The sequence below is a fragment of the Ctenopharyngodon idella genome, chromosome 19 (genome assembly GCF_019924925.1).
Source record: "Ctenopharyngodon idella isolate HZGC_01 chromosome 19, HZGC01, whole genome shotgun sequence".
Taxonomy (NCBI): domain Eukaryota; kingdom Metazoa; phylum Chordata; class Actinopteri; order Cypriniformes; family Xenocyprididae; genus Ctenopharyngodon; species Ctenopharyngodon idella.
Genome location: NC_067238.1, coordinates 8,907,657 through 8,922,525, shown reverse-complemented (window position 1 = coordinate 8,922,525; position 14,869 = coordinate 8,907,657). Strand labels below are relative to the sequence as shown.

At 38.0% G+C, this 14,869-nt stretch overlaps 2 long non-coding RNA genes across 2 annotated transcripts; one reads left to right on the top strand and one right to left on the bottom strand.

Moving 5' to 3' along the window:
• Window positions 1-853: 853 nt before the first annotated feature.
• On the bottom strand, window positions 854-3,699 carry LOC127501327 (uncharacterized). The gene is made up of 3 exons (XR_007926584.1): window positions 3,535-3,699; window positions 2,680-2,789; window positions 854-1,061 (listed from the first exon to the last, which is right to left on the bottom strand). It is a non-coding gene; the product is annotated as an uncharacterized LOC127501327 (long non-coding RNA).
• LOC127501326 (uncharacterized) lies at window positions 1,966-3,468 on the top strand. The gene is made up of 4 exons (XR_007926583.1): window positions 1,966-2,164; window positions 2,246-2,609; window positions 2,699-2,803; window positions 2,880-3,468. It is a non-coding gene; the product is annotated as an uncharacterized LOC127501326 (long non-coding RNA).
• Window positions 3,700-14,869: the final 11,170 nt, after the last annotated feature.

The following is a 14,869-nucleotide window of genomic DNA, read 5'->3' as shown; positions in this document are numbered from 1 at the left end:
TCGGTGTCAAACATCACATTACTAGTTTCTACTCCTTCGTCAGTGTCCTGTGCTCCTTCGTCCAATCCACGAAGCTTATCCTGTGTTCGTGCCTCTGTCTAATAAACTACCTGTTGTTGACTTACCCTCTTGTTCTCGTCTGTGTCTTACAGGAAGATCATCTTTCCCATGCAAATATATGCAAATATACTGCCAAAAGAGCATCTTTGACAACCTGTCATTCAGCGTTTGTGCTAAGACTGATGTATTATAATATTCACACAAAGTTAGAAAGTAGAGAAATACGTTTATTTTTATTGATTTTATTCCGTAAGTTGTCCGAATGAGAATGAATGAAAAGCATGAGCTGCTTACTATGACCGTTGCATTCATTGACGGGCCTTATGAAAATTAACCATACTAACCATACTTTCTACAAATAATAATGAAAAATATTATTAAATATTATTTTAATTAAAATAGTTAATATAATGTAGTTAAACCGTGGTAACAGCAAATTAACCATGGTTACTACACTTTTATTAATAAACCATATTAATAAACCAAAGCTATATAATAAACTTTAAATGCTACCCCGTAAACCATGGTTAGGCTACTACACTTTTAGTATAATAAAACATGGTTACTTTACTTTTACTATAATAAAACCATGCTTACTGAACTTTTACTATAATAAAGCCATGCTTACTGCACTTTTACTATAATAAAACCATGGTTACTACTATAATAAAACATGGTTACTGTACTTTTACTATAATAAAACCATTGTTATGTTACAATACAGAAGTGTCGCAGACAGGAATTCGCAAACAAGGTAGTTTATTGACACCAGTAGAGTGGAACAGCAGTGAAAGTGAATATAACTTAAGCAGTGATGATGAATGGAGTGCTGAATGGTGATACTGTCCTTTTGGTGGTTGCAGCTGTGGAGAACTTGAGTGACGCTGGAGAATCTTGACACGGAGAACGGAGAACACTCACACACTGACGGGGAATCACACGGGGAATCACACGAGGAGAACAGGAGACGCTGGAGACAGGTAAGTAGATCGCTTGGAGTCCTTAAGGTAAGCATACAGGTAAGTGTAGATGCAAATGAGACCGGACATAGAGTGATGTGTGTGAGTGTTCTTTATACTGAAGGTGATGAGGTGCTCATGAGGTGCAGGTGCCGGTGATCAGTACTCTGGTGACAGGGTGCGTTGTGATTGGCTGATGGTGGAGCCTGGCGTGTCTGTGACAGGTTACTGCACTTTTACTATAATAAAACCATGGTTAATTTTCATTAGGGAGGCCTGTCAGTAATGCACCCTCACTCCAGATCAAAGTTCTTTTCAGTTTTAGGCTTAGATTTTTTTTTTCTTTTAATCACTATGACCAAATGTCTATAGATCACCTTGTGTAAAATAATGTACCCGTGGGGGAAATAATTGTATCGTCAATGTTTTTTTCTTTAATAAATATATTTTCAAGTTTCACCAGACTTTGGTATTTACTCAAGAAATCAAAACATTACAGTCCATAAATGTGTAAGTTATGTGTAATAAAGTGGAAAGGAAACAGGGAAAAAGTATTGAACAGACTAACTGAAATTTATTTAATACTAAGCAGATAAGCCTTTGTTTGTGGACATGTTCAGTTTCCCCCACTGTATAACTTCATCATGATCTGTATTTGTCATGGTAAGAATATTTTTTCCCTCTGTGTGTATCATTATGATGATTATAACAGACTGTTTTCTACAGGTGTGTTTAACATGGACCCACTGTTGCCAACCTTGCAGACTGTAGACACAAGTGTGCCACAAAATAGGCAACAATGCCTTCTTAAGGCTTCTAAGGAGGCCAAGTCACTGGCTTCTCATAACACCTGCTATGAGAAGAACACCGTCCTGGGTAAAAGGACGGCTTGTGAGGAAGGTCTGTGTGAGGAATATCTTGGCACTTGAGCTGTTGATGTGTTTCCACCCTATGTTTCCACAATTTGTTGTGCTTGTCATTAAAGTCATTACAATTTGAATGTCTTCAGCCAAAAAGAGATGTCGGGCCATTACCTCGACACCATCAGAGGTGAAGTACCTTGGCCAGCTACATCTAAACTTTGGCAAATACAACGGCCAAAGTTTTAAATGGCTGGTGGAGAATGATGTTGGCAACATTAAGTAGTAAGTATGTTGCACTAAAGATAATCTAAATGTTCATAATTTGATTTTTTTATAAACTAATTATCTTATGTGATATTTTAGTCTCATTGATCTCCACATCAAAGAAAGCCGCCATCCTGACAAAAAGGCAAGCCAAGGCAACTGGGTGAAGGATCTCCTGCTGCGGTATGTGCAGCTGCTTCCACAGGTCTCCTGCCACCTGGATATCAATGTTGACAGGGCCATTTATGGGCAGGGCCACTTCAGGTCCTTCACCTTCTTGGAGATGTGGCAGTGGTACAGCCTGCACAAGATCCTTCAGGCTGACCCGCAAGCAAGTACGGACCACAAAAGAAAAATGGCGCAGGAGGCATACTGCTCTGTGCAGCAGTGGCTGGTGATGAAGGAGGAGGACATCACCACCAAGTCACTGAAGTGCTCCAGGCGTTACATTCTCGACAAAGAGGTAGGTTTAAGGTGCCCTTAGTAAAAATCACGGTGCAACAGTTAATACAAACTTCATGGCTGAAATTTACCTGTACTTCACCTCCACAGGACAGGGACCCTCCCTCAGCAGCTGCCAGCTCCAGCTCATCAGTGATGGTGGTTGGGCGGATGACTCTCTACTGGTGGAAGCTCTTGCCTCCTTTGAAAGACAAGGTATATAAGTTTAGTAATGTCTTGAATTATTAATGTTATCATAGCATGAACCTTGTATTAATGCATTAATGCGTAGGCTATAAGAAGATTGCCAAGACCCTGAAACTGAGCTGCGTGAGTGCTGCTGGCACTGGGGAGCTACAGTTCATTGAGGGAACCATGAATGCCAACATGTACTGTGACATTCTGAAGCAGATCATGATCCCCTCCCTTCGGAGACTGGGCCGCAGGTCAGTATTCCAACATGATAATGACCCCAAACACACCTCCAAGACGGCCACTGCCTTGCTAAAGAATGTCTCCAGACCTACACCCTATTGAGCATCTGTGGGGCATCCTCAAACGGAAGGTGGAGGAGCGCAAGGTCTCTAACATCCACCAGCTCCGTGATGTCATCTTGGAGGAGTGGAAGAGGACTCCAGTGGCAACCTGTGAAGCTCTGGTGAACTCCATGCCCAAGAGGGTTAAGGCAGTGCTGGAAAATAATGGTAGCCACACAAAATATTGACACCCAATTTGGACATTTTTACTTAGGGGTGTACTCAAATTTGTGGCCAGCGGTTTAGACATTAATGGCTGTGTGTTGAGTTATTTTGAGGGGACAGCAAATTTACACTGTTATACAAGCTGTACACTCACTACTTTACATTGTAACAAAGTGTCATTTCTTCAGTGTTGTCACCTGAAAAGATATAATAAAATATTTACAAAAATGTGAGGGGTGTACTCACTTCTGTGAGATACTGTAGAATCAGGGGATGCAGGGGGCAAAAAGAAAAGAAAAAAGGGCCATCCAGCTCCTCCACAGAAGCTACACACAGACACTACTACTCCACTGTCAGCTGTAAGTCCATAGTTTATATATTACAATTACCTTTTACATCCCCCCTGGTTCCTGGTGGGGCAACGTAAATAGGGAGGCCACACAATGTATGCTTAGGTAAATTAAAAAAGTTTTAAAAAAGTCCCCTCTCTGGAAGATCCCTAAATCCCCCTCTTGTCTTATAAAGACAAGTACGGCAACACGAAGTGGAGGAAAGTTCTGAAGGATGACAGGATGTTTCCTGGAGTTGTGGAAGGGAAAGTCCCCTCAGCATACTCCTTTTACCAAAGCCCTGTTTTTTTCTGGAGACCAGTTGGAGTGTGGCGTTACAGTCTACGCTGTCCAAGGTCTGACTGCCCTGCCCGTTCCAATCAAAACTCTTTTCTGTACCAGTGCGGCTACTCCAATACGGTCAGACAGATCTGCCACATGTCTGGCTGGTACTCCATGCTGACGGAGGTCCTGGCATGTAATGCATGCAGAAAGGCTGAAAAGGAGTCAAAGGAACACGCCATTGGCCGGTGATGCATTTATTATAGACCAGCTCAGTCCAGCTCACAGAGTTGTGTTCCCAGCCGTCTTAACATTATGGTGAGTCTCTGCATAATTTCACAATAATTTGATTTCTAAATGATTGCACTAGGAAAAATACCTAAGATTCACAGGCATCCAATCTATGTGCTTTAATTTTAAATCTCAACACCAAGGTGTGGAGACAGGTCCTGGAGAGCCACTGTGAGGAGTACCTGCACAGAAAGGACTTGTACACCACCCTCCTCAGCCAGTACAGAAAACCTGGCAAGATCACAAGTCAGAGTTAATTGTTAGTTCAGGGGGTTTCAACCCTGTCCTGGAAGACCCACAACCCTGCACATTTTGTGTCTCCCTTATCTAACACACCAGATTCAACTCATCAGCACATTAGTAGAGACTTCAAGACCTGAAGTGGGTGTGTCAAATAAGGGGCGACATACAAAATGTGCAGGGCTTGGGGTCCTCCAGGACAGGTTTGAAAACCCCTGGTTTACTTAAGTGTTTAGGCAAAGATTAACATACATATGAGTGCAGATTTCCATCGGACACAAACACAGCAGGAGCCCTCACCGTAATAGGAACAAAAAATAACCTCCAATACATTGTTGTCATTTTCTGTGACATACTGAATATCAGGGGATTGTGTAATGTGAGTTTATTGAACTGAGTTTCACTTTGATATGAAGAAGTCACTCTGCCAGCCATTTCAACACTGAACCAAAAACGAATTTATTATATTTGTCAATAGTATCCAGCTTCAGAACCGCAGGACCAGCAGTTTCAGAACCGCAGCTGGAAGTGAGGGACGGGGCTTATACAGTCATAGTTGCACTATCCATACATGTAATTTTCTTCTGTTAAATATAAGTTGTTTTCACATGGATTTTGATCGGATCGATGTCTACAATATTTAACAACAATACTTTTAAATAAAGTCACTTTTCTGTTCATATATGCATAAGATATCATGATGTACAATGATGATTTTTTTAATTACAATGTCAATGGATAATAAAACTATTTTTGTTAGTTATCATACGGCATGAACTAATTTGCTTAAACTGAGAACAAATACTTTTTACCATATAATTTTGAAAATATATCAATTAATGTGTAACCATATGTCTCCTTTGACTGTATGTGATAATATTATTTCCTTGTATGTTCATGTTGTGAACGAGACAAATATAGCCTACTTAAAGACATGGAGGTAGGGCATTTAATGTCAAATATAGGCCTACATGTATTTAATCTTTGCAAATCCTTGAACAAGTGAAACATGCATTTAATGAGACATTTGACAACAGAAGCATAATGGAGAATACAGTGAGTTGTGTGTGGTATTTCTGTCATGATGTGGTGAACAAATTTATATATTAAGTGTTTATCTGCTAAAAATATTCAATCTGTTCACGTCTTTCACATTTTATCATTAAAGCTTTTTTGCATTTGTCAAAAGATATTATTTATTTTAATGTTAAATAATTATTAATTAATAAAATCATTTCACTATCAGGGATGAAAAGACTGAGGTCTTTCTGCAGAAATGCCATGACATTAAATATGTCACATCTCGATGTCTATAACAACATGAACATGAAGGAAATAATACGATCAAACATACAGTTGAGTGGAAAAACACTTCTTTACAACATGTTACACATTTATTATTAATATATTTTTTAAAATAATAAAAAAGTTAAGTATAGTTGTAGTATCGTTGAAGTAACAATAAACTACAGTGTTTGTATCCATTAACATTAAATCTTTTCATGCTCTGTCGTTAAGTATTATTTTTAACAACATGAAGGAAATAATACTATCGCATATGTATACATTCAAATGGGAAACACTTTACAACATGTTACACATTTATTAATATTTTTTAAAATAAAAACGGCGTATAGTTGTAGCCTATATCCTTGAAGTATAAACTACTGTGTTTGTATCCATTCATTGACATTAAGCATGATCAATAGACTATAGGTGCGTCCCAATTCGCGTACTTATGCACTATTCTATGACGTTTTTAAGTACAAATAGTGCGAGCAGTGCATTCACACATAAATTCCAAAAAGAAAGAGTGCACTTTAAATACCCGGATGATGCAGTAAATCAACAGAAAAAAACGAAGTGTGGAATGTTGGACACTTCATGCACTCATGAAGCTGTCACAGCTTTAATTACGTTGCAGAGGGGGAGGGGGGGATCAGATTCCAATGTTTAATGACAAAATAAACGTTTTTTCATACACTACATGGATGAGTACATAATGCATAGTGTATAAGTGCATAGTGTATAGTGAGTCATTTGGGATGCAACTTATGTTTTAAAATTTTGCTCATTGTACATCATGATATCTTGTTCATATTATATAAACAGAAAAGTGACTTTATTTAAAAGTATTGTTGTTAAATATTGTTAGACATCGATCCGATCAAAATCCATGTGAAAACAGCTTATATTTAACAAAAGAAAATTACGTGTACACTGAAAAAGATGATTTTTGCTGCTTGTTCAAATTACTTAATTAAAATGAGCTAAACCAACACAATTCGTACACATTTTGTCCTAACTTAATTTCATTGTGTTTAGTCCACGTAAATATATCTAGTATTGAAGTTTACTTAATCCATTTGTGTTGGGATTACATGAATGAATTTTGTTACATTAACTGAAAATGGGCGGTGCTTGTTAGTTCCCATCATGCATTGCATATGGCTGGATAAAGACAGGAAATGTTATTGAAATTTGATGTTATTTTATGTGTTTTGCAGTAAGATGAAAACAGGGGATGCTTGATAGTGTTTAATAGTGTTCAGTGTTCACTTATATTGCAATTATTAGAATGTTTTAAATTTCACTGGGTTACCATTGTAGAGAAGAGTGGGGCATTTGCTTAGGCTGTGGACTGGTGCTTCATATTCAATTTCAGCTTTTAACATGCTAGTGCATGAACTATTGTTAGCTAATAGGCTGTTGACTATCTAATCCAGTCTAATGAATCAATCATGTAACACATATATGAATTTGAATTGAATGAAAGAACTATTGGATGAATGGATGTTTTGAAAGAAGGTCACCGTGATTTTGCCAAGTAAGATATGTTCCTGGATCAACATTCTAGTCTGAAAATATAGTCTTAACCCTATTTCTACCCCTAAACCTAATCCTACCCATAACTTATCCCTAAAATCAGAAGGGAAAGGATGACTATTTAAGCACCGCCCCTCACTTCTGGTTCTGTGGCTTCGGTTCTGAAACTACTGATGCTGTGGGCCTGCAGCTGGATATATCTCGTATTTGTTGATTTTGCAGAGTGTGACAGAAATAAAGTACTGTATGTGCCACCAGAAAACACCGCTTCTTCTGTGTGTGCAACATCTAGGTATAATAATAATATCTGCTAATACCATAACATTAAATCTGATTGGTTTTCATTGGTGACGTCATATGTAAATGATATGCGGCCCATGAGACTTGCACTTGGAACATAGTGCGGCCCACAGGGAAAAAAGGTTGAGAACCACTGCCCTACACTGACAGCCATGATAAAACTTGCTATGCTTGACAAATAGCCTTGGCACATGCTAGCTATGCCTTTAGAAGCTAAGAAAACACTAATTAAAATATAACTTTATTATGCTTCTCGCAAACAGTTTAGACAGTATGACAAAACCTCTGAGAATGAAAAAAAGATAACTTTTTTACTTAAAGTATTTTTTACAGAAGGAATGGTCACATGTGGCTGCTTTCTTTCAGAAAGGAAAGCACATCAGCCTGAAGAGAGCTGAAGAAAGATGCCTAACAGTACACACATTATGTGAATTTAGTTGATAGTTGCAATTGTTCAGTAATAATTGATCATTTATGATACAGCATGTTATTAACTTGTACCTATTGTTGTTCAGTTAGGTACTCTGTAAGAAAAAAAAATTGTAGAAAAACGGAAAAGGAACTGGTAATTTTCTGCCAGGACATTATCTGTTAAGTTGTAACCCTGTGTAACCCTAAAACACAAAATGCAATGGGGCCATTCCACTGAATGGGTGACATTTGCTTGTTGTAACTTTTCAAAATTAAACTTTATTTTTTTTATCTTTTTTCAACACTGAATCTAATACTACACATACAGTGGGTACGGAAAGTATTCAGACCCCCTTACATTTTTCACTCTTTGTTATATTGCAGCCATTTGCTAAAATCATTTAAGTTCATTTTTTTTCCTCATTAATGTACGCACAGCACCCCATATTGACAGAAAAACACAGAATTGTTGACATTTTTGCAGATTTATTAAAAAAGAAAAACTGAAATATCACATGGTCCTAAGTATTCAGACCCTTTGCTCAGTATTTAGTAGAAGCACCCTTTTGATCTAATACAGCCATGAGTCTTTTTGGGAAAGATGCAACAAGTTTTTCACACCTGGATTTGGGGATCTTCTGCCATTCCTCCTTGCAGATCCTCTCCAGTTCTGTCAGGTTGGATGGTAAACGTTGGTGGACAGCCATTTTTAGGTCTCTCCAGAGATGCTCAATTGGGTTTAAGTCAGGGCTCTGGCTGGGCCATTCAAGAACAGTCACGGAGTTGTTGTGAAGCCACTCCTTCGTTATTTTAGCTGTGTGCTTAGGGTCATTGTCTTGTTGGAAGGTAAACCTTCGGCCCAGTCTGAGGTCCTGAGCACTCTGGAGAAGGTTTTCGTCCAGGATATCCCTGTACTTGGCCGCATTCATCTTTCCCTCGATTGCAACCAGGCGTCCTGTCCCTGCAGCTGAAAAACACCCCCACAGCATGATGCTGCCACCACCATGCTTCACTGTTGGGACTGTATTGGACAGGTGATGAGCAGTGCCTGGTTTTCTCCACACATACCGCTTAGAATTAAGGCCAAAAAGTTCTATCTTGGTCTCATCAGACCAGAGAATCTTATTTCTCACCATCTTGGAGTCCTTCAGGTGTTTTTTCATGTGTCTTGCACTGAGGAGAGGCTTCCGTCGGGCCACTCTGCCATAAAACCCCGACTGGTGGAGGGCTGCAGTGATGGTTGACTTTCTACAACTTTCTCCCATCTCCCGACTGCATCTCTGGAGCTCAGCCACAGTGATCTTTGGGTTCTTCTTTACCTCTCTCACCAAGGCTCTTCTCCCCCGATAGCTCAGTTTGGCCGAACGGAAGGGTTCTGGTCGTCCCAAACGTCTTCCATTTAAGGATTATGGAGGCCACTGTGCTCTTAGGAACCTTAAGTGCAGCAGAAATTTTTTTGTAACCTTGGCCAGATCTGTGCCTTGCCACAATTTTGTCTCTGAGCTCTTCAGGCAGTTCCTTTGACCTCATGATTCTCATTTGCTCTGACATGCACTGTGAGCTGTAAGGTCTTATATAGACAGGTGTGTGGCTTTCCTAATCTAGTCCAATCAGTATAATCAAACACAGCTGGACTCAAATGAAGGTGTAGAACCATCTCAAGGATGATCAGAAGAAATGGACAGCACCTGAGTTAAATATATGAGTGTCACAGCAAAGGGTCTGAATACTTAGGACCATGTGATATTTCAGTTTTTCTTTTTTAATAAATCTGCAAAAATGTCAACAATTCTGTGTTTTTCTGTCAATATGGGGTGCGGTGTGTACATTAATGAGGAAAAAAAATGAACTTAAATGATTTTAGCAAATGGCTGCAATATAACAAAGAGTGAAAAATTTAAGGGGGTCTGAATACTTTCCGTACCCACTGTATTTAACTATTGCTCTGGAGTCATTTTCTCAGGACTGAGAAAACATGCATCCATCTTCTGCTTTGAAACCTAAATAAAGTTCCCTGAGATTGACCAATACACATTATAGGTTTCAAAGCAGAAGATGGATGCATGTTTTCTCAGTCCTGTTACCAAAACTCATGTAAAGCATGTTTAAAAGCATGTCAATTAATTCCTTTCTATTCACCTCAAGAAAGTGTTTATTTTAAGGAAATGATTGGTAATTTGTTCAAATAACTGATATTTGTGACTAAAAAATCACTTTATATTAAGGCAAGGTGTATTTTAATAAAAAATGCAAAGCCATTTTTCATTTAAAAGAAGACAGAAGCCTCAAGTTTATCATTTTTTAAATAATTTAATTTATTTAACAATAGTATAAATAATGGACCAAACAAAACTGATAAAAACTGTTGTTTAACTTTATTTATTTATTTATTTATTTTAAGGAAAAAATACAATTTAGTAACAGGAGTGAGCACTTTGTAACAGGAATGAACACTGAGTAACAGGAATGAATGTCCATATGTGTGTGCATGTGTATGAGAAATAGAGTGTGTACACGGCCATGTGTGCATGTGTGTGAGTGAGATTTCTGTGTTGAAGGGATGTGCTGTGTGCTAGTAGTACTTCTCAGAGAAGAAGGTGGAAAGAGAAAGAAGGAGAGAAAAGAGAGCATGCCATGGGCGGGTGTTTCTGGCAACTGCATAGTATGGGTTCTCTCCATCTTCTACAAAAGATAAGAAAGAAAAAGACAAAAAGATTAAGTCACTTCGTGGTGGACTGGCTCCCTGCAAGTATGGTATTCACATTGTAAAACTATCCTAAAAATCTAAAATTTAAGTAATTTCAACTGTAAAACTCATGATACAGGTGAATAGTATTATATCAACTAATATTCACACTATTAAATCAACAAAACAGAGGACTCTACTCATTCCTGTTACTTTTATTCCTGTTATTTTTCATATGAGTAACAGGACTGCAAGTAATAGGATTGAGTTTTTAAACAAAAAAGTATCAAATACAAGACATATGGCCACATGGCTTACATGCTAATAGCATGAGGACACTGAGCAACTTCTAGTGACTTACCTAAAGTTAATATTTTTTAAAATAGACTGATAACATCTAAGAAATAATTTAGGTAACAGGACAGTATGTTGAGATTGACCTTCTCAGTCATAGTTACAATTTCATTAAATATACAGAAATTAAAATGAGAGGACTTCTCATGGCCTGCATAAGATCCAGATGATGCAACTTCCTGTTGAAAATGTGTCTTGTAGCAAGTTTTTTAGAGGGGGCAATGTGTGAGGGTAACAGGACTGAGTGAAAACCTGGGGACACGACTAAAATGTGTATTTTATATAACATATTATGGATTTCTTATTAAATTTTTTGTTTAGCATAGATGGTATATGGAGTAACACAACAATGCAAAAAAAAAAAAAAAAAAGGATTTCTGAAAGATTTTAATGATTATATTTCATGATAAAGTTAAGGTTTAGATAGCGGGGACATGTAACAAATGCTGTTTTTTAGAGTTCTCAGTAGTTTTTAATAATGTTTTAAATTATATATTTTAAATTTGCAGTTAGATTAATGTTTAGGACACTTTGCTTAATAATAAAATGTATTTTAGAGTTAATTTTCATGCATATTTATGCATACAATGTCCTGGGGACAGAAATATCACCATTTGGTGGAATGGCTCAATGTGTAATTTGAAACACAGGTAAAACACCTGTGAAAAATCAATACAGATAATTCCTTCATATTAACAGTACATTGTGCCCTTTTTTTTTTACAGACTTTTCTTAGAGTGTAGACCACTAAGTACCAATACACTGCTTAAAACTATAATTGTTCAAAATGTGTAACTGTTCAATGATTCAATGTTGTATTAAAAAATAAAAATATCTGATCATAAAGATGTTGTTTATATTACTTTTACAATTAAAATGTTTATATTGTTTTTTAATGAACATACAGGTGCTGGTCATATAATTAGAATATCATCAAAAAGTTGATTTATTTCACTAATTCCATTCAAAAAGTGAAACTTGTATATTATATTCATTCATTACACACAGACTGATATATCTCAAATGTTTATTTCTTTTAATTTTGATGATTATAACTGACAACTAAGGAAAATCCCAAATTCAGTATCTCAGAAAATTATAATATTACTTAAGACCAATACAAAGAAAGGATTTTTAGAAATCTTGGCCAACTGAAAAGTATGAACATGAAAAGTATGAGCATGTACAGCACTCAATACTTAGTCAGGCGAGTTTGCTGGCCAATTAAGAACAGGGATACCATGGTCCTTAAACCAGGCACTGGTAGCTTTGGCACTGTGTGAAGGTGCCAAGTCCTGTTGGAAAATGAAATCTGCATCTCCATAAAGTTGGTCAGCAGCAGGAAGCATGAAGTGCTCTAAAACTTCCTGGTATACGGCTGCGTTGACCTTGGACCTCAGAAAACACAGTGGACCAACACCAGCAGATGACATGGCACCCCAAACCATCACTGACTGTGGAAACTTTACACTGGACCTCAAGCAACGTGGATTGTGTGCCTCTCTTCCTCCAGACTCTGGGGCCCTGATTTCCAAAGGAAATGCAAAATTTACTTTCATCAGAGAACATAACTTTGGACCACTCAGCAGCAGTCCAGTCCTTTTTGTCTTTAGCCCAGGCGAGACGATTCTGACGCTGTCTGTTGTTCAAGAGTGGCTTGACACAAGGAATGCGACAGCTGAAACCCATGTCTTGCATACGTCTGTGTGTAGTGGTTCTTGAAGCACTGACTCCAGCTGCAGTCCACTCTTTGTGAATCTCCCCCACATTTTTGAATGGGTTTTGTTTCACAATCCTCTCCAGGGTGCGGTTATCCCTATTGCTTGTACACTTTTTTCTACCACATCTTTTCCTTCCCTTCGCCTCTCTATTAATGTGCTTGGACACAGAGCTCTGTGAACAGCCAGCCTCTTTTGCAATGACCTTTTGTGTCTTGCCCTCCTTGTGCAAGGTGTCAATGGTCATCTTTTGGACAACTGTCAAGTCAGCAGTCTTCCCCATGATTGTGTAGCCTACAGAACTAGACTGAGAGACCATTTAAAGGCCTTTGCAGGTGTTTTGAGTTAATTAGTTGATTAGAGTGTGGCACCAGGTGTCTTCAATATTGAACCTTTTCACAATATTCTAATTTTCTGAGATACTGAATTTGGGATTTTCCTTAGTTGTCAGTTATAATCATCAAAATTAAAAGAAATAAACATTTGAAATATATCAGTCTGTGTGTAATGAATGAATATAATATACAAGTTTCACTTTTTGAATGGAATTAGTGAAATAAATCAACTTTTTGATATTCTAATTATATGACCAGCACCTGTATTTAAATTAACATATTTTGAATCATATTTTTAAGTGTATTCTACGCAATAACAGAGTTTTGCGTTATTATAACACGATGACGTCATCACGCAATGACATCACAACGTCATTTAGAAACTTTTAGCGACAAATGGACCCGCCTTTAGCCACTTTCCCAGAAAACTAGTTAGCAACACTGTTACTGATTGAAGGAATATGCCATGTTGTAACCATCCCCGTTCTCCCCCATGTGCGTTCACGCCATGCCGGAATTACCGAAAAGCATTCACTTCCTCTTTGTAATTACATACAACATTTTCTGAGAGCGCCGACTTGTACCACATAACCACTGGAGGTTCATTTTGCCGTTTGCTCTGTCACAGAAACACATAAATTAATTCCGAGTCCGAGGATGTCAACAGCTCCAAGTAGAACATAACGGCTTGTCAATTACGATAGTCCTCCGATCACCATCAGGCTTTCAAAAGCTTTTGTTTACAATCATAGGCAATAGGCAACTCTGTGATGCGATAGTTTCCTCCTAAAAATCAAGATATTTAGGGGTTCAAGTGTGTAGTGCTATATTGTAATTTTTAAAATGTCCAGGGATCAGCATTCTCCCTTAAAAGTGTCCGGGCAGACCAAACCATAAGTCATAGGGGCTGTGTTCGAAATGGCATACTATCATGCTACTCTTACTATTTCTGCAGTATCCAGTATGTATACTGTGCGTAGTATGCAAATTTTCTGTATGCATGGATTACCAGGATGACCTACAATATTTGCCAAAATCTGCAAAATACAACCAAAGACTATAGATATAGAAAGACGGTTCACTTCTATTAGTTATGAATGGGAGAAACTGCAACGCGCAATATGGCGGAATACGTCCCGCCTTCTAAGTAAAAGAGCCAATCGCTAATCGATAAAGTCCTTGCATCACTGCAGCTGTCGTTAGAAGCTCCGGTTCCCATAGAAACCTGAGACTTGCGCTTAGGACTGCACATGCACACTGGCTCGTCTAGCCTGAAAAATAAACTTTTTTAATGCTATTTGAGCATAAGAAACAACATTTATGGGACTGTTCATGTCAGATTTTGTTGCTAATTTGAAATATATTATTTAATTGAGAGTTCGCCAAGCAGTTTTTGAGATTTTAGGATTCCCCCATTCAAATAGATAGGACTTGGTTTTGGATGCCCGAAATAGGCGCCCGGAGGCGTTGCAAATATGGCCGCCACCGAGTGAACAGACTTTTCTTGAAAGGGACTTAAATACACTGAAATCAGTATGGAAGCTGTGTTTGGAATGGCACACTACCATGCAACTCCTACTTTATTGCAGTATGCAATGTGTATACTGTGAATAGTATGTGAATTTTCTGTATGCATAGAATTCCCGGATTACCTACAACATTTGCTGAAATCTGATGTATGCATCTGGGGACACTGCATGGAATACTGTTTCCCACAATGCAATGCACTCCACGTAACGTTTCATCTTTATGAAAAGCGCGGCATGAGTGAACTGGAGGCGGGGAATAATTATAAATGTTATACTTTTA